This window comes from Fringilla coelebs (genome assembly GCF_963513975.1).
Source record: "Fringilla coelebs genome assembly, chromosome: 9".
NCBI classification, from domain to species: domain Eukaryota; kingdom Metazoa; phylum Chordata; class Aves; order Passeriformes; family Fringillidae; genus Fringilla; species Fringilla coelebs.
The window spans coordinates 10,745,904-10,765,742 of NC_140067.1; the positions used below are offsets into that span (position 1 = coordinate 10,745,904).

The 19,839-nt window shown below is 42.2% G+C and overlaps 1 protein-coding gene across 1 annotated transcript in view; it reads right to left on the reverse strand.

Moving 5' to 3' along the window:
- PTPRF (protein tyrosine phosphatase receptor type F) overlaps positions 1-19,839 on the reverse strand; it is a gene marked incomplete at both ends in the record, with an annotated part of 243,257 nt that overhangs the window by 192,398 nt on the left and 31,020 nt on the right. The window lies entirely within an intron of this gene.

Genomic DNA, 19,839 nt, shown 5'->3' on the forward strand with positions numbered 1-19,839 from the left:
AAATTCATTGCAGACTGCAGCATGACAAGGACAGTTTCTGCTTGAGTACCTTTTGCTCCTGAAATGAATAAAGTCCATCTGGCTTGCCTATAAATGAGGGCAATAGAAGGCTCCCCCCTGCCCCCTGGGCATTCATTCAGGTATATGACAATTTGGAACCATTTTACACTTTATTTTTTAATAAATGGATTTTTGCAGATTTATACCATGCTCATAGCACTGGAAATTACAGAACAGCTGACACACCAAACCTATGAAATGTACCGTATCTTGACATTAGTTTAACTGAAAGCTGTTAACACATCCATAAAAATTAAGAGATACAGTTTTAAGTATACAAATAACAACCTTTAGTTTCATTTTAAATGTGGACTGACATAAAAATCCTACAGTTTAAGTATCTGGAAACCTGCAGAGGCTAGCCTATGCTTGTTAAGAAACTAATCACTAGAAATGAAAGTCAGCAAAGAAACCAAAATAGCATTCAGAAATTAAAGACTTGGCAAAAATGAAAAAAAAAGAAAGTATCATATAACATTCAAATAATCAATTAAAAATCTCATGAAAATAGAGCTGTGTCTTTGATATTTACATAACAGATTCAGATGGATAAAACTGTGCATCCAGGTTGAATGACCATATTATTCTTCTGTACTTGCTGTATGGGAGAATTTTGCACTATGTGATCTGAGGATCATCTTGAAACATTGCTTTGTCCTCATGAGAAGCATCTGATGATCCCATATTCCTATAAAGCACTAAAACATTGAACTCCACGGGAGAGTTAACAGAGTCCATCCAGGATGCCATTCCACACACAGGTCACACTACGGCCATGTTTCAAATACAGCTCTGATCAACCACCTCAAAGATGAACCTGACCTATAAACAGGTCAGAGACAGCTGCTGGCATGTAGAAAGGAGCCTGAGTAAAAGAAGAAACCTGTTCAACCCTAAGATAACAAACAAAATGACCCCAGCAGAGCTGCTGGAGGTTCCACGCCTTCACATTCCAGACACATTCATGACTGTGTCCTTGAAGGAGAGGCGCATGACCCCAGGTGCTTTGACCTCTAGACAAACTGAGGGCTGAATTTCCCTGATCTAGGAGGGATACAAATTCAGCCATCACAAAGACAACAGTTTTTAAATGTATTTTTCTAATATATGAGAGATTTAAATTCTATGGGTGCAGTTGCAGTTACAGCTGAACCAGGCAGGCACTGGCAGCGACTGAAGAGTGCAGGGATCAGTTCCCTGCTCCCCATCCCCCTCACTGCCCCTCCCTGCCTCCAGACACTGGCTTCTGAACCCTACAAGGAGCCCCAGAGTCATCAAAGCCTCTGTGGAACAGACCTGGGCTCCTAACCTGGCACAAAGATGCTTTTTTCTTCTTTTCCAAGCAGGGCATGGAGAGCACTGGCTCGGGGCAGGATGAGGCAGAGCTCAGGAGACAGCACCTTTCTCTCAGCTACCGTGGAGCACATTTCACCCCTGAACTGCAGTCCCTTGGAGACTTGGCTGACACTGTGGCACCTCCTGAACCCTAGTTCCACCTTCTGGTTTAGCCCACATTAACTGCTTCTGCTGAGCCCTGTCCTGGCAGTGTGGCACAGTGTGACAACACGCACAGCCACCCAACCAAGTGAACTACTTCAATCCTCCCTGCTTTTGACAAAATCCAGAGGCCAGGCTCTGCCTTGCACCAAGGCCAGGGAGACTGCCAAAGGCCCAGGATGCTTCTTGCTTCTCCCACATGGCAGCACTGCCTGTGAGGGGTGCTGGGGCGTGCTGCAAGTCAGTCTTTGTGAGGAGAGGCCAGGGCTGCCCTGTGCTGGACACAGTCCTACCATGGCCCCACAGCACGGCACAGCCAGGCCTGTCATGGCGGTGCCTCTGTGGTAACGGGTTAAGAGAAGGCAGAACACCTCACAGGTGTGAGGAATGAGGGAAGAAGTGACAAACAGCCCTGTCAGCACCAAGCCAGAGGGGCATGAAGTGCCTGAGCAGGTATTCCCCCGCAGCCCATGGAGACAGCAGGGTGAAGCAGGTATTTCCTGGCGGTGAAGCAGGTATTTCCTGGCGGTGAAGCAGGTATTTCCTGACGGTGAAGCAGGTATTTCCTGACGGTGAAGCAGGTATTTCCTGATGGTGAAGCAGGTGTTTCCTGGCGGTGAAGCAGGTATTTCCTGGCAGCCTGCAGCTGGCTGAGGTCAACCCACCGGCCTCAGAGTGAGGGATGAGGGCAGACCAGTCATCACCACCTGGAGAGACACCCAGCAGTGGAGGCCACGCACAGCAGAGGGGCTGGCAGTCAGCCACTGCAGAGGCAGCAGGACAGCAGAACCCTCCCAAACCCGCAACCTCCACACGGGCTGTGCCCCACCGAGCCCCACGTGGGGACACGCCAGCCCCAGCCCCGGCCCATCTGGGCTCACAGCTGAAACACTGCAGGGCAGAGCTGGAGCTCTGCTGCTGCTGCTGCTGGCTCAGCCTGATTTCCAAAAGCCCTGGTGGATGGTGGATCCAGCATGGCCAGCACTGCCTGCGCACAAGCGGATCCACATGTTCTGTCCTCAACAAGCTTCTCTGAAGGAGCATCACAGACCTGGCCTCCCCACAGAAATTCCTCACAAAAGTGCATTGAATTTAGCTATCCTTGGTGTAGAGTCCCCAGGACTGTGCTCAAACTCCAGAAAATGCCTTTTAAGACATGATGGCTGCTGTCTAAAGGCTTTGGCACATTGTCCTGACATGAGCAGCAAGCAATTATTAACTCTGCTTGCTTAACTGATGCTGATTCCACATATTTACTCATCTATAATCATGTCTATTTCTACTTAGTTTGTATTTACATATATCTCTGTTTATTCACCTCTCATCTATTCCAGAGAAATGTTAATTTACCATTCAGGCTGCTAGTGATGGCATTGTGATTGACTGTTTTGCTATGCAGTGTGCTGAGCTGATGCCTTGTATTGCACTTCAGCAGCTGATTTGGTTTTCTGATTTTCTGTTATTTACTCTGTGATCTTAGTAAAGTAGTGTAATTTTTTTCAAATGGCAAATACAGCAGAATCCAAAAACTTTTGTCCTTGAAGAATACAATGCAATTATATCTCTGACTTTAAGCTTACTCCCCAGCACATACACTGAGGACTTACTTTACTTTTGTACTTTTAAAAAAGATCAATACTATTAAAACCAGAACAAAAGGAAACTGAACATTCACTTGCAGCAAAAGCTAAAAAAACCTGCTGCCTTGATTTTACACTGTTGCAATGAACCTTTTTCCCCTGAACATTTGACTGATTTCTGGAAACAATCTAAATCCTCCAAGACTGGTCACAGAAGCACACCTGTATATAAACCAAATTCTCAGTCTCAGGAAAGGTATTTCTACAAAGGCATTTTAAACATTTCTACGCCCTGAAATTTTGAAATGGAAGGAAAGTACTAATTAAGCAAACCTATAATCCTGAGTCCTGGCCCCAGGACAATAGTTGGGCATAAGTATATTTTTTATACTGATTGGTAACAGCAAATCCCAAAATTCATCCCAGTAAGAGCTAACACAAGCACAACACAGCATCCACTAAACTCCTGGTATCTGTGAGAAATGCATGTTCAGTGGACTAGATAACCTCCACATCCCCCCTCCAACCAACATCTCTCTAACTCTACTGCCTAGAGGAAGCTGCCGTGAGACAATCACTAGTTACCTACAAGGGGCAACACTGGGGAGAGGGCCAGATCATGGTTCAAGCTGTCTTTTGTAGCCCATTTTGAGCATTTGCACTCTTAGGGCAGTCCTAGAAACACAGTCAGAAAAAAATAAGGATGCACTGAAAATACAGAATAACCTACATGTTGTCCTTTCCCCCTCCTTAAATTCAAAATGAGCAGAGTGTCCACAGAAGATTACGCATGTATGAAGTTTTAATTTAACTGTTTGTCACTCAAACATGCTACACACAAATACAAGGAACCCAAGTGTCTTTTGCAGAGAAAACCTGCCTGCTCCCTGATAACCTACGGACCAAATCTGAAGATTTTCTGTTGAAGGCTTAAGGGGTGGGGGGAAAGGAAAAAGACCCATTGTGTTTCAAAGACAAATCTCTGAACTACCAGCTTGAGAGAACCTCCTGAGCAAGTCTTGGATGACAGCAGGGAGAGGCACCGGCTGGCTGGGTGCCCATCACACCCACCTTCACTTACTCCATCACACAGAGTAACAACTCCAGACTGGCACAGCTCCCCTAAGCCCAAACTACTCCAGCCTTTCTCTCCCTGGCCTCTCTGCTCGGTGACAGATACCCAGAGCACTTTCAGGCCTCCCACTCTGAACTAATTCTTACTCCTCACTTCAAAACCAAGTTCCTATTACACCCGGAATAGAAGTCACTGCTCTCATTTCTATTTCCTCACAAGCTTCAGGCAGGAGAACGGGAAAACTTTCACCTTCTTGGATGAAATTTTCTCTGTTTGTCTTTGCTCAAAACGAAATTATTCTAGAAAGCTTATGGGAACAACACAGTTCTGAGGAGGAAGACTGTAAAAAATAAGAGTATTTTTTTCTCTTGTAAGAAACTGACTTCATCTTATTTGGCTGGGGGCAGAAAAATAACAACTTGCTCAGACATGCTCTCCATTGAGAAATTAAAATCAAAAAACAACGTTTCAGAAGAAAAGGACTTTCCTTCCACCTTTGGTAGTGCTGAAAAAGCCACTTGACGAGCAAGCACAGATTTGTGGATAATCCTTTAAAGTGAATCCCAAAGAGGGCCTCATGGCATGGACGAGATGCTTGCAGAGATTTAGGTACACACTACTCTACTGAGCTATCCTAGAAAAACAGCAAAAAACTCATGCAGTGTCCTGAGCTGGGTGGGTGAAGGGTTCAAAAGAAAAGCTCCTTTGAATTATATTCTAAAAGGTCAGCAAGAACGTGCAAAGAAAGCCAGAGACAGTCAGGTATGCTCTAACCAATATGGTTGCTGTCTGCCCTTCCCTGCAAAACAGTGTGATGGGTTTGGGAGGGGAACCTGAAGCCCTCAAAGACAGAACCTCAGGTTTCCTGGAGAGCCACTGACACATTTCCTGCAGGATACTTCAGAGCCAGGCACAGCCATGAAGATGCCTCCCTGACCTGTTATATATAAAATCACTGTTGCTCCCTGCTATTCTGGAAAATTTGTTGTGAAACAACTCTTACAAATCAGAAAACCATCTCAGCACCTGTTTTAAAATCTGCCCTACCAAACATGTGCAGCAGAAGAGTAAAATTTCAGTTCCCTTTTCCAGGTTTTCTTTTCTTTACCAGATTCAGAGTCACTTCAGCACATGTGCTGTTTTTAGGCTGCGCAGCTTCTCAGTGAACCCAAAGGACTCTCCCAGGGAGAAAAGTGTCCCTTGTCAGATTTCCTTCAAGGCTGAGGACAGAGGTATAGCCTTCCAGGTAAGATGTGTTTTATGTGAACCATGGTCTTTGAGGAGTAACATACAATCTGCATTACCTGCCTTGAATACTAGTCAGATCCTTGAAAAATAATGCTGGGTCCTGGGTAATTAGCACAGATGCTTGCATTTTGATACACATTAAACACACAATTGTCACATAAAATATGCTTCCTTGTAATAATATACACAAATGTTAACTTGTTTAATTTCAGACCCATCATTTTCTTAAAATAAATGGGAAAATGATATGGAATCTGGATGTATTTTCAGGATTTAGCACCCACATCAAATATTCCTCATTCAGAAATTTTAATTCAGACTGGCAACATAATGCTCCGTCTGTTCTTGTAGACGCCATTTTCCAAAGGGTCACACAGGGGTTTGAGGAAAAATGTATTCTTGAACATGTCTACAATTAAGTGTTCTATGAACACCCACCTGCTGTGAGAGATTTTGAAGAAAAAATCTCTGTCCTCATGGTACAAGTTCTCACTACTCTAAATAGAGGGGCAGCCAAAAATAAGACTTGTGTTGTAGGAGAGGGAAGCTTATATTTTTATCCGAAAGCTTTTATGACTTGAGCTAAATTAAGATTGGAAGCAGACTCCTCTGTGAACAAAAAAATTACAGTTTGCAATATAAGGTGAACTGGATAAGGACATACAATAGGCATAGGCAATCTTATTTAGGTGCCTGGCCTCAATGAATATTAATAAATTACTGACACCGGAATGAACAGATCACACCGAAATCAGTTCCTAAGCCTGGAAATTGTGAAATTCAGGTTTAAATCCCTGCCTTTAACCTTCCCTGTCACATGTACAAAGGCACAACTGTGCCTCACCTTCCTCTGTAAAACTAACCTGCTGTTCTCACATGGCTGCTGTCAGGACGAATGCGTGGAAAATGATGATGCGGCTCAGTTATAACACTGGGAAGAAACCAGCAATGACACAGACCTTCTCATGATCATGACGGACTTTGAAGTGGAAATGAAGTGGTCTAGAAGACAAAGGTGGCCCCTGCTTTTATATACAGCTAAAGTATTTCTCTTTCTAGGGTTCCTTTATGATCCTGGGTGATTGATTTCTGTACATGGATGGATGCCTGGAGAAAGATACTCTGGAGAAAGCTGATCGGTGATTCTTCTCCTCAGCATCCACTGCAGGGCAGGAGACAAGTCAGTGGGCTCCCCAGCTATCCCTATGTTTAGCATCTTTATGCTTTCCTTGCAATATACCCACCATTATTTAAATGTAGTACCTGCCCCTTTGTGATTAGCAGGAATACTGTTTGGCAAAATAAAATTTTTCAAACTTGCACTTTTTATTCTTGGATAATTTATACGTAGGAAGAGCCTGTTTGAGCCTTGTAATAACATTTCTTTAACAACAGCTTAGTAAAGCCTCTGTGGATCTCAGTGAGCACAATCCTAATTCATTCCTTATTTCTCCTATTTTGGTTTTATTTCACTAAGATGACAGCACTTTGTAAATGAAACTTCTGTTCTTTATTGTTTGGTGCAAAGTACTTATTAAATAAATGCAAATGTATGTGGTGGGGTGTTGCATGCTCAGATACTTCCACAATTTTCTTTTTATCCAGGATATGGATCATAACCCTTTCTCCCATCCACTTTTAAAAAACACTCAATAGCACCTCAATCACAGAAAATGGCACTCCGAATTCAACATATTCCTCAGATCAATCTGAATTACAGGTTACCTCACGTTCCCCCTGCATATTTCCTCTTTTTTTATGATCTTATTTTGTTTTAATGCTTAAGAGATTCCCAACAGCTAGGACAAATGATTCTGCTATTTCAATCCAATTTTAGTGGTTGAGTTTTCCAGCTTCAAGTGTGAATGTCCATGATAATCAAATCCACAAACATTATCTCAGCACAAGTTGCATTTCTCCTCGCTACCTTCTCCTGACTTCCATGAAGTGACTCAGAGATAACTTCTGAGTTTGTACAAAATGAAATCAAATAAAGTGAATGATTAATATCCAAAATTCCAAGAAGTAGATCTTTTAGCATGTCCAATGACCTCTGTAATTTTCAGTAAAAAAAAAAAAAATCACATTACAAAAATAACAAAAGCAGTCATTCAGCAGCTGTGCTTCTCCCGAAACACCAGCAGGAAACACACTGAACTGAGATTCAAGGCACACACATTCAACACGCAAAACCCACTATGCTTTGTTTATCTGGAGTAACTTAACTAAAGGAGAATGCAAGGATACATGTAAAGATAAACATGTACTTTTATCAGTATTTGTAATGACTTAAGCTCACAAATTCTGACAATCTTCAACTCCTGCTTCTTCACCATCTTGGCAAAGAGGCTCCTTCCTGAGCATAAGCCCAGTGTAAAGGCAAAGCCTTTGACAGGGCTGAGGTGTCTCTGCAGACACAGAGCAGAAGCTCCCACACTCAGACAGGCATTTTCAAGCCCTCTTTTCCCTTTTGCCAACACAGGATTTATACTCACAAGTTTAAGTAAAAATCAAGTATTTTAATTTTCTTCTTGAAGAAACATCTTAAAACCTCCTGTGCCCTGTGTACTTCTAGTTCATGTCTGAACAGTTACATATACATCAACCTTCACCAACACAAACTCAGCCTTCCCTGTTAAATGCTGATGTTTGGATAAACCTGCTTATTCCACAGCAATATGGGTTAAAAGCCATTAGCTCATTCAAGTGTAAAGGCCATGATTACTGGATATTAATAAACTACAGCAACAGCCTGTCATCATAGTATTGCACTTTAGTAAATTTCTAATTCTGTCTCTTTATGAATCATGGAAATTGTTGACAAAGTTTAAACGCCTAAAATTAACTGACGATACTGAACCAGAATTGTCTCAGGCAGCCATCACAGGAGGATGCTGTGCAAGGCACATTCTGGGTGCTGATTTATTTGTGGAGTTTTATGCAGACAACTTAGACCTTAACGCAGTGGGGAGGTGGTTTTTCTCCATATCACATCTGCAGGGGGCCTACAGATTCTGCACACAGGGTGGCAAATTTTCTCCGTTATTTTTCCAGGCTGTTGTAATTGCAGTGTCTTTCTCAAAGTGCCTAGCTAGCTATCAGTGTGAGCTGCTTTACATCTTAGTAAGAAAATCCCTAACTCTGGCTAATCCCTGGGCTTTGACTGACTCTCATCCATGGGAAGGGGGTGGGGGGGAAATAAATCAATCCCCCTGCTATGACATCATTCTTTCTTGCTTCCAATACCTTCCAATAACACATAACCAAAAAAAGAAAAATATTTCAAGAAGCATAAAGCAGTCCTGCTTACAACTGAAGAATACTGATTAAAAACAAAGTGAAAAGCAGCCCAGTAAAACATCCTTCTAGAACTTGAGGTTGTCTTCATTTCCATCTTCTGCTTTTACGTTTCCCTAGAGCACTCACAGCTTGTGTGTGCAGCCTTTTACATATTTTGGGGGAAAGCCAGAGCTATATATGGGTTCAGCTTTAACTTCCCAGCATTTATACCAAGCATTCCACAGAGCAGAAAAACAAAGGAGAGCAGAGAAGCGCTGCTCTAACTACAGACCTTCCAGCAGCCTCACAGAACGGTTTTCTGCTTTAATTTAAAACTGAAACCTGAAGTCAAATTTCCACCTGGTAATAGCTTAAAGGCACTTCCAATTAACTTGGTAATACACACTTTCTGAGTTAATAAATTTTTCAGCCTCTGTGTTTAATACAATTAAGCATTTGGGCCTTTGGCCTTAGACCTTATTCAGCCTGAGAAAGGACTGCAGGGAGAGTCTCCAATTATCACCATTTACACAACATTCACTTAAGGGCTTTCAAATGAATACATATAGAACATTCATTTAATCATACACAAAATTCAGTACCTGAATTCAGGCTGCCTCTCTCTTGCGCACAAGATGTACAAGGGACAAAACCCCCATCTAAGGGGCTCTAAAATCAAGTCATCAACACACTGCCTAATGCAGCACAGAACAGCTGTGCCTGCTCCTAGCAACTTACTTTTCCTTCCATATCTGCATTTTGTTATTTGCAAATTTCTTCAAAACTTCAAAGTTAATAAAGCATATTGCATAGTGTAAAGAACCCGCTAAGATATGCAGAACCAGGAAACAGACAAAACTGAAATCTTGTGCTTGAAAAAACATGAAAATTAATTTTGCCAGCATGCCTACCACATTAAACACTTTTTTTTTTTTTTTTTTACACAAAAGGATTAAAAGGTTTTAATCCCTTTTTTTCTAAGCAGCTAGTTCTTGATTCAGCAGTTCAAAAGGCTTTGCCAAGTTCAGGTTTTTCCTCTGCTTTTAAGAATTAAAAGCGAGTGCAAACCTTATTTTGTAAACAGATACCATAGTAGAATGATTCTAACAGAACTGGGAGCCAGAATAAGTGACCTCTTCAGAATATTTGTTACCAAAGCAAAGGCTTTCTGGGCTTCCCAGGAAGGGACCTGCATTTCATTTTAATGCCACTGTATGTTGCTCTGTCCTCCTCCTATAGTAATGAACCAAATTCCTGCCTCATCTGCTGGTAAAGATGAAGACTTTCTCCTTAATGATAGCAAGTGCATGCTGGCACTTTTGTAATACAGTAATTTTTTCTTTTCTATTTGTGTCAACTGTTTCATCATGCAGCAGCTGTAGTACAGTCTGCAGAAAACCAAGAAATATAATTTCTACATTTAAATGTTTACCAGAGCACAGGCCTAGGTACCCAAGCAAAATACTCTCAAGTGGGGGGAAGAAAAAAGAAGTAGATCACAGATCACAAAATGTTCTGAGTTGAAAGGGACCCAGCAGGATCATCAAGTCCAACTCTTAAGTGAATGACCCGCAGAGGTATTAAACCCACAACGTGGTGTGATCAGCACCATGCTCTAACAAACGAAGCTAATCTCAGGGTCTCAACTGTTTTAACACAGCCTTTCATGAAATTCCCTGAAAAACAGGTCTGTTTTCCCATTAAAAGGCTTCCTCCAAGCCAGGCTCCTTAGAAGCTTGGATAGAGGTCCAAAAATGAAGGTTTGAACGCTTCTGGGAGACATCACTGAGCACCTTTTACCCAGTAATGATGTACTTTTGCAATGGCTAAATGAAGGCACAGAACCTCACACAACTGAAAAGCCCTTTGAGCAGAGTTTCAGCATCAGAGCTACCACCTCCACCTGGCAGCCAGACCGTGCTGACACGGGGCTGCTGAGCAATTGCAACCCTCCACACTGGACAGACAAGGACTACACAGAGTGTGACAGCCATGCTGTGCAGCGCCTGGGGGCTGCAGGGAGACTGAGCTGCTGTAGAGCCAGGAAAACTCCAGAAGCCACTGTGTCCTGTCCAGGAACCATCCCTGAGCTCTCCCAAAAGGACTCCATATGTATGTGGAAAATCTCTGATTCCATATTACCAGATGTCCAAACCCCACAGTAAAGAGAAGCAGTGGCACACGTCAGAGATTTAGAGTTTTACAGCTGCCACAACCCAGCTCTGCCCTGTGCACAGAGCAGATGGTGCTTCATGCCAGGAGGTGCCTGTTTCCCTCCACCACCTAGGGCTTTCTGGTACAGAAAGGACTGAGTTCTAGAAAAACATCAAAATTAATCACCTTCATGTTTGCTGCATTCTTGATTTAATTTTTCTAGCACCCATTCCTTGCTGTGTTATGAATTTCACAGATAAAATGGAAACCTCTTTTCACTTTAATAACTTTTCTCTGTGTAGACAATCAGCTCAGCCTCTGCTTCTAAACTGAGTTCTTAAATCTCCAGCTACCAGGCACGGTTCCAGATTTCATTTTTCTGTGGCCTTTTACTTTCACCAAACTTTTACATTATTGGGCCTGATTATGCAGAGGGTTGCAAGAAATGCAGAAAGCCCAAGTCCACATGGAGAAGTTACCATTTGCTACGCTGCAGAAAGCTTCTGTGGCCACCAGGTTTACCCTGAAGCCTGGCAGATCACGTAAAGGGATCACAAGGTGCTGAGTTTGGACTTGCAGAGCTGGCCGAGGATGTGTGCACAGGTTGGAGGGTGCGCTGCAGAGGAAAGGCTGCACACAGGACCTCTGGGGCTGGGGAGCCACACCAGTGGGTGGCACTGGGGCTGCTGGGGAACCCAGTTATGCCACAGGCTCCACGGCAGTGCACAGCTCCGCAGGGACTGATCTGTCTAAAGGAGAAAAATCTACCACGTCATGAATAATCTCTTTTTCAGCACTTCTGACAATATCTGTGTCTCTGGGAAAAGGGAAAACCAGTTAACATCACCACTGCAGCAGGTATCTTGGCAAGGCAGCACACATATTCCATCAAGGAGGGGGTGTTTCAGTGTACTTTATTCTCACCAAGCCAGAACACTGCCTGCTACCCAGAAACAAACTTTCCTAGTTAAAAACAGGAAAGGAGTACATGTTAAATCTCCAGCTACCAGGCAGCCTGGAAAGATGTTTGTGCATCTCAGGTTTGGGGATGAACACATGGAAGGTTGCACATGCCATGAGAGTGAGAAGACAAGTACGCCGCTTAGAGAGATTTGCCATATTTGTATTTGCCAGAAGCGTACACCACTTAATTTCATTCTCACTGCCAGACAAAGCTATCACATGCTACAAACTTAAGGGACACAGGCACATAGATGTCAAACCTGTAAGGTTCAGCTTGTTTCTAAGTTCTTTGTGGAGACTACAGAGGATATATTTAGAAAGCAAATTTGTCTCCTAGAGTGCTGTGTCTAAGTCTCTCTCACCCACTGTTGCTTTGTTGACTGAGTCCCAAGGTTCCTGACTTCACACTCAATTTGCTGAACTAAAATCCAGACCAGCAAGGAGGATGACAAGCTACCTCACAACAAGTTAACTGCACCTCTTAGGCTTTGTACGCAAGAGAAAGAAGGCACTGTTTCACCTTGGGGATATGACATCCCAGTGTGTTTTGTGAAGGACATACACTGGGGTAAAACACAAATCTGTGAATCTGAGGCTTGAAAGAATGTCAGCCTTTCTTACCCTACTGCAAGTCAGCATATTGCTACACCATAATGCAGCCTAGAAAGAACAGGATGAGACAAAAGAGCCTGTCCAATTATGCCTGCCTCAAGTGAATTTTATTAGTCGCTCAGGTCTATTAACAGTCAGGATAGCTTACCTTTATATAGGCAAATGGATCTTGCTTAAGAATTACCCATGCAGGAATAATCCCCTGCCTATCACCAATCATTGATTTTCATGTTGTGTTTTAAAGTGTGACTTGAAGGTAGGTGCCTGCCAACTCTGCTTATGTTCTCCAAGAATAAATGTTTATCAAAGGGGGGCTCCCCATTTGCTGAGCTGGAATTAGTTACACCAACAGGGTATCAAATGGGTTGTTGCCTGTCACTGTTATCAAAGAGGAATTTGAAACACAAACACTAAGCAGCAGCAACCGAGCACTGAAGCTTGTCAGAGCAAGCATGACATGGGACAGCCAAAATGTACAGACACAGAGGGCTGGAGGAGGCTCTCAAGTACAGTCCTGTCCCACGGCCTCCCCAGGGCTGCAGTGCACAACCTCTTGTGTAAAGGGATCATGCATCAGCTTAAAATAGGTTTGTGTTTCAACCACTCTTCTCACTGGAAAACGGTTACAAAATTATGGTCATGGAAACATTGTGGGGAAACAGACTGGTTTTTAAAGTCATTTGTTGTCACTCGGATTCACTTGTTTGTGCACTAAACACAACCCTTTAGCTGAAAAAGGTTAATTTCCATCTCTGTGCCTTTTCTCTCCTTCCTCCAAAATGTACTTCAGATCCATTTTTACACCATTCTTAAAACAGTAAAATGTTTCTGTCTTAAATAACCCCTGAGACTCCATAGACTAGAGATGTCATTTTAAAAAAATCCAAACAACAAAAACAAAAGAGAAAAACATATTTTGTGTTGATTCTTGCAGAATTCTTTTAATTTGCTTCATACTTTTTTTCTGACAGATTTTATAATAGTTTATCACCATCATCTTATGAAAAACATGCATTTGGGCTTGGGCATCTCGAGATCACCATTCATCATCTTACTATCACCTTTTTTTCTCACTTCCCCTTTGTTTTCCTTTTTTTTTTAAATTAACTTATGCAGCTGGATATGGCTTTTGTTAATTGTTCTGTATAATGTGAAATGAACCAAGAACCCATTCAGTCTTAATTTAATTTATAAGATCACATTTATAATGTCCTTATGAAATACCATTTCAAGCTTCAAGAAAACTTGCAGTTCTGCTGATCATGTGCCAGAAGTGTTTGTGAACAAGACTACTTCGAGACCTACTCTTGCACCTTTATATTCGAGTACATGTCCAGATCTCCATTTCCACAATGGTTATGGAAGAAAAAAGTTTATTCATGACTCGCTAGCAGCCTCAAAGGCATGGTTACTCTGCAAACTCAAAGCGATGCTGTCGAGTCACACAGAACATGTAATTTGGCGTTGTTAGAATATAAACTCAGATAATTAAATGTGAGATAAGGTAGAAAAACAGATGAATGGTAATCTGTGAGAACAAGGCTACCAGTACAAGAGCAGCTGCCCAAATTCTGTGCGCTTAAAGCATAAAACCAAGGCTGACAACACGATTTGCAAAGTGCTGAAATCACCCAAACCACTAGTCATAATCCAAGATGCACATTTCCTTCAGCCAAGCATTTTACCACTATTACTAGTGATAAAGCTGGCAGATGAATTAAAGGTTTGAAAAAGGATGATGACAGTATGGAAATTAATCACACATTAATTTAAAACTTTCAACTGCCTTGGTGTTGTGAAGGCATCACATCCCAGAGAGAAGTGACACACCAATCCACCACCCTAAGGAAAGACAGTCTCCTACTCCAGGCATCTTAAAATCTATTAAGTGTCTTCATTGACTTGCACCAAATTGCATTTGGGGGCCAGAGTTTTAAATTCCAAGTATTAGAAAGCCTCACTGAAAGCACTAGAAATTCAACAGTGACACTGCAGCAGACAGGGATCTATTTTTCAGACTGCTGTGATAATTATTAATATTACAGGCACTTTTGTTTTGTTAATTTGGCGCTCCACCTATGAATAACCGAACTTCACTAAATTATACAGAGCAATATTAGTGCTGTTCTTACTGTATTAACAGGCACCCATGTATGTAATTCATGCAGAGTGGTTTCTCACTATATCCACACTGCACATAATGCCATTAGGCACTGATGGGCTGGCTTGCAACCAAGCTCACCCTTCATGGAATCCCTTCTGGATAGCAGAACAGCTGACTGGTTAGGAAGCTTAGGGCAGAAGGATAGCAGTTCTTTAACACAGACCTTAGAACTTCAGAAAAACTCAGGAGATGCTCTTCTGACTCTTATCTCCTTGGATGCAGAGATGTGGTGTCTTTATTCCTTCCTGGAATAATGATTCTTGAATAGATCAGTCAGAACGCTGACTGCTAAAATTAAAACAGCTTAAATTGAATGCAGGACTTGTCACACATTGTCAAGTGTGCTACAGAAAGGAAGGAGGACAGAAACAGCTTCATTGCTGCTTCACTGCTGCCCAAGTGTGAGTTTGCAGTTGCACAGGAAGGAGAAACCTGAATTTAGGACTTGACAAGCAGGAATAAGGAGAAACACATTCTTTTTATGCCCCTTCTCTCTTCCAACTCTTTGCTCATCATTTTATTGAGGAATCAGATCTCAACTGTTTGGGACATCTGCTCTGTAATTCCTCTTTCAGAATTCTGAAGTTTCCTTAAAATTCAGGTTTGTTGCCATTTTGGCATGCTTTAAAGAGACTGAATGTAGCTAAATGACTCCAAGTACTGCAGACCTTTTGTGTTTCATTCTGTTGTGGTTTTTTTCTTTAACATTTGAGAAGGCCATTTCATTTATGAAAGAAACAAGGGAAACCCTGCATTTAGAATTTTAAAAGGGCTGGTATCTGGAGGAAGCCACAGCAAAGCAGTAGTAGTGACACACGCTTCCTAGAACTTGCTTTTTTCTATCCTTCTACTAACTTTCTATATAAATTCGCAGAAAATTATATTATTAACATCTTAGCCAGTATATCCTTAGTAAATACTAGATGCTTGCAGTTATTTAGCATCAGGAATTAAAGAGGAGACAAGTCGTGTTGTTTCTATCATCTTTCACTAATTTTTAGTGACAAACAAACGAGACCATGCAGCTGAATTAACTGCTCCCTGAAAGGGCAAGACATTCACTGCTTCTAGAGCAGCTCAGCTCTTCCCACCCACCACCAAGAATTTAGAATGTGCCCTGCTTGCCAGAAGTGACATCCTGAACCCAAATGTCCCATGCTATAGCCCAGGCTGGAAAACAGAGCAAATGTTGAAACAAACTTGACTGTATTTCCTCTCACCTAAGTAAGTGACAGCTTCCTAAAATATTCTTGCCCTAGTCACTTGAGAAAACTGTGTGTTTTCAGATACCTTCTGACAGGTGCATTTGAAAAGGGTGGAAAAATATGCAGCACAAATAAAAGTTGAACGGTATATAACTGTCTTCATGGAGCCTGGAACCACTTCTGCAACAACATAGGAGAGAAAGAGGAAAAGATGCAAAATATTTTCTTCCATTCTTTATGGAAAAGACTATTCAATCGTAAAACCATAGCTGGGAAGGGACCTCAAGAAGTCCCCAGTATAAGCTCCTGCTTGAAGTGGAACCCTCATCAGCACTAGATCACTTGAGCAGTGGTGATGTCCAGCTGAACCTTGGGAAGCTCTGAGGAATGAGAACAGACCACCTTGTTAAACAGCCTCCTCCAGTCTGCTCTGCCCTCCAAGACAAAAAGCTTATTTCAATTATTAATAGTGAACTTCAATACAATCTCCTCTGTCTCTCCACCTCATCTCTGCTAAACTTATCTATTATGACAGCTATTGAGCAACTGGATGACTAAAGATGGCAGACACTCTGACTGCATGAATCCATCAGAGCCCACGTTTAAATAAACAAACCCACTATTTTCAAACATGGCTAATCACCACATCAATAGACTTATTAATTGGATTCCTCGACATGGTTGGATGCATGTTGCAGCAGCAGGGACTGGCTTCAACAAACACTAAGCTCTACTCCATCCATATGTCTCAAAGATGAAAGAAAAACTGGAGTGCAATCAAATGCAGTGGATTAAATAACAAAAGAAATTAAACAAAATGGACATGGAATTTGTTTCATTGTATACATTCTGTACGTGCGCACACACACCCTGCCACGGTTTTGAGCATGTCAAGAGCTTATGATTCATACAACAATTTAGTTTGGAAGGGACTTTTGGAGGTCATCCTTTCCAAACATCAACTTAAAGCAGTGCCAACTTCAAAGCTGGGTTCAACACTGAAGCTGGATCAGGTTTCCTGGGGCCCCATTCAGTCAAGCTTGGAGTATTTTCAACAGTGGCCATTCCAAAACATCCCTGGGGCTCTGGTATGATGCTTAGCCATCTTCATGGCAAGGGAATTTAAAAAAAATTGTTATTATAGCTTATCACTATTTCCCATGTTGGAGCTTGTGTCTCTTTTGGCTCTCATCATATCACCACAAACCTGCCAGAAGAGCCTGACTACTCCTGCTCTACACCCTCTGCTCCACCTCCTCCTGTCAGGCAGCTGAAGAGAGCTGAGAGGTCCCATTTGCATCCATCTCATTCTAAGGCCAAACAAATCCATCTCTTCCCACCTTGCTTGGCACATCTGGTGCTCCAGAATCCCCTCAACCAGCTCAGTACCTGTGTACTGTGTGCACAGACACCAGTCCATGATGCCACACTCCTTTCCTCATCAGAAGATAGAATTTTTTGCTACCTGCCTTTAGCAGGAAGGGCTACATTTAGGAGTCAGTCCAGCTCTCCAATGTTTCAAGTGTGTTCAGAATTATCTACAAGCTCTCTGCTGTAAGCATAAAGTATGACCATTGCTAATGAAAGATGACTTCTTACAATACCTCCAAGACCATACGAACAGTGCAGGATATCAAACTGCAAATTTATCTCTCTTACACAGAAATATTACTTGACTAGCAGCCACATCCCTTCCAAATAAACTTCACTTACAATTATTTCCAATGTTTTCACATCGTGCAACCCTAGCTCAGGGAATGGCAAGCCCCTGAAGAGTGTTATTCTCAGGTACCCTGGAACACTGTAATTCCCTGGTGCTTGTCATATTCCTCACACCTTTGGCTAGACAACACATCTTCTATTTATTTTTTAATCAGATTTCTACTATTTACTTTCCCTGCTCTACTGGTTGCGAGACAAACAATTCTTCTGCTGTATTTACGGAAGCTCACACAGTGCATCACAAAATGTGGGGGGTTACAATTGTTACAATTTCAGAATCCCTGGCACTCTAAAGGAAAAGTGGTTCAATAGACCTCCCACTACACAGGACTGCTACACACACTACTAACATTTAAACACTTTGAGAGACACTTCCCACTTCTGTTTCAACACATCACATCTATTTACATTCAGTTACTATGTTAAGTCTATGCACCAAATGAATCCCAGTTGCAACTTCCACTAAGTAATCAAGTAACTGAGCATTTTAGAGCCACAAACAATAGGTTTTGCCTTTTTTTTTTTTTTTTTTTTTGGATATACTAAACCAGCCCTTTGTCACTGCAAAAAGAGAGGTTGACATCTGAGATATAAAATGCTCAAAAAAAGGCTGTATCAGTTAATCAAAAGTGAATGATGACTGCAACAAATTTTATCAATTCTGACATGAAAAAATGAGAGCAGGAGACCACTATCCCAGACTGGCGATTCCATTAACTCTTAGCATCAGTGTATTTTTACTTATTTTTGACTGTTCACACACTATCAAGGGCCATGTGGTGAGTCAGAGCAGCAGCATACAGAGGCCAGTGTTGCCAAGCCTCAATTTTCAGGAAACTGCTTTTACCAACTCCCCAGCCCTCTGAATGTGACCATGGAAGTAGGGAAAGACCAGGTTCTGCTGCCAGCAGCAATCACAGCAGACAATCTTTTTCCTTTAACACGAGAATTACTTTAATTTTGCCCATGAGAAACTAAACTATTTAGCTTCTGGCACCATCACAAGAACTAAATGCAACAGGAAATATATTGCAGGTTTTTCATATAAACAGATCTTTCTTCTTGATTTCTCAAGTGCTCTTTCATTTCCCATTGTATCCAGCTCTGACAGACGTTTCTAATTCCCACTCATATGCAGGTTCAAGAGATAATTCATGGACACCAAGGGGTGAACTTTCAACACCACAGTTTTTATCATCAGATCTCTTAGTACCAATCAACAAAGCAGGTGAGCAATGACAAGCAGTTACTGGTTTCTCACTCTTACACATAAAGGATTTGACATTCTTGCAATTTGACAAGTAATGGTGCTGCTGGCCTAGTAACTCCTGTATGGGGGAGATTCTAGAGAAACATTTGAAAGAGGATGCACTGATGGGGGTATTCAAACAGCACTAACAAAACCAAAGCACCATTCCATCTTTTCTTCCCCCTGCCTTTGAAGAAACTGCATTTAATGGTCAGAACTCTCAACTCCTCCCTGGAAAAGCTGAGCTATTACTACTTTTCAACTTGATAAAGCTACTTTGTTTTGCATGGCAGAAGGGGAAAGTTTAGCACTTTGTGTCAGACACAGTATGGTACAACAGGATCTTTATGGAGGTTTGTGTACAAGTCAGCAGGCAATGGTTAGACTGACAGGGACTCAAGTCTGAGCACTGACAAGAGAAACTGTCAATGTGTAGCCACCACCTGTTCTCAGAACTCTGACTTTTTCCTGGCAGTTTTGGGATCCTCCAGTGATAACAAGAGGCAGAATTAGTCAAGTCTATCATTTGTGGAAGGGTCCTCCTTGATTAGCCATCCATCAGGGTGTACAGACAAGGGTATTTGCTGTCCTCTCATAATGGCTAGTTCCTTCCTCTTTGGAACATGGAAGGGGCTCTGCAAAGACAGCACAAGTGCCCATCTGCAATCTCCAGGTAATAACCTACATGCTGGAGGAGGATGTATGTGCCTTGCTTGTCTGGATCCTTAAGACAACCTGCTTTGTGTGGTGCAAGTGAAGAGGTTATTAAATCTTTCAGGTGGAGAGAAATGTTACTGAGACTAGCAGAGCAGCTGAGGCTTAACGTCTCCAAAGCTCAGTCTGGGAGCTCAGACTGAGAACCAGCTGGCTGGAGAGGGAGCTGACGAATGTGTTCAGGCTGGGCAAATCCTTTTATTCTAGTACTTAAACACCCAGGACATGGCATAAAAAAGGGCCTTTCTCACCTGCTGCATCCTCCTGGAGAAGGAATGACCAACTGCCAAGAAATATGCCCTCTCTAAAGAAAAATA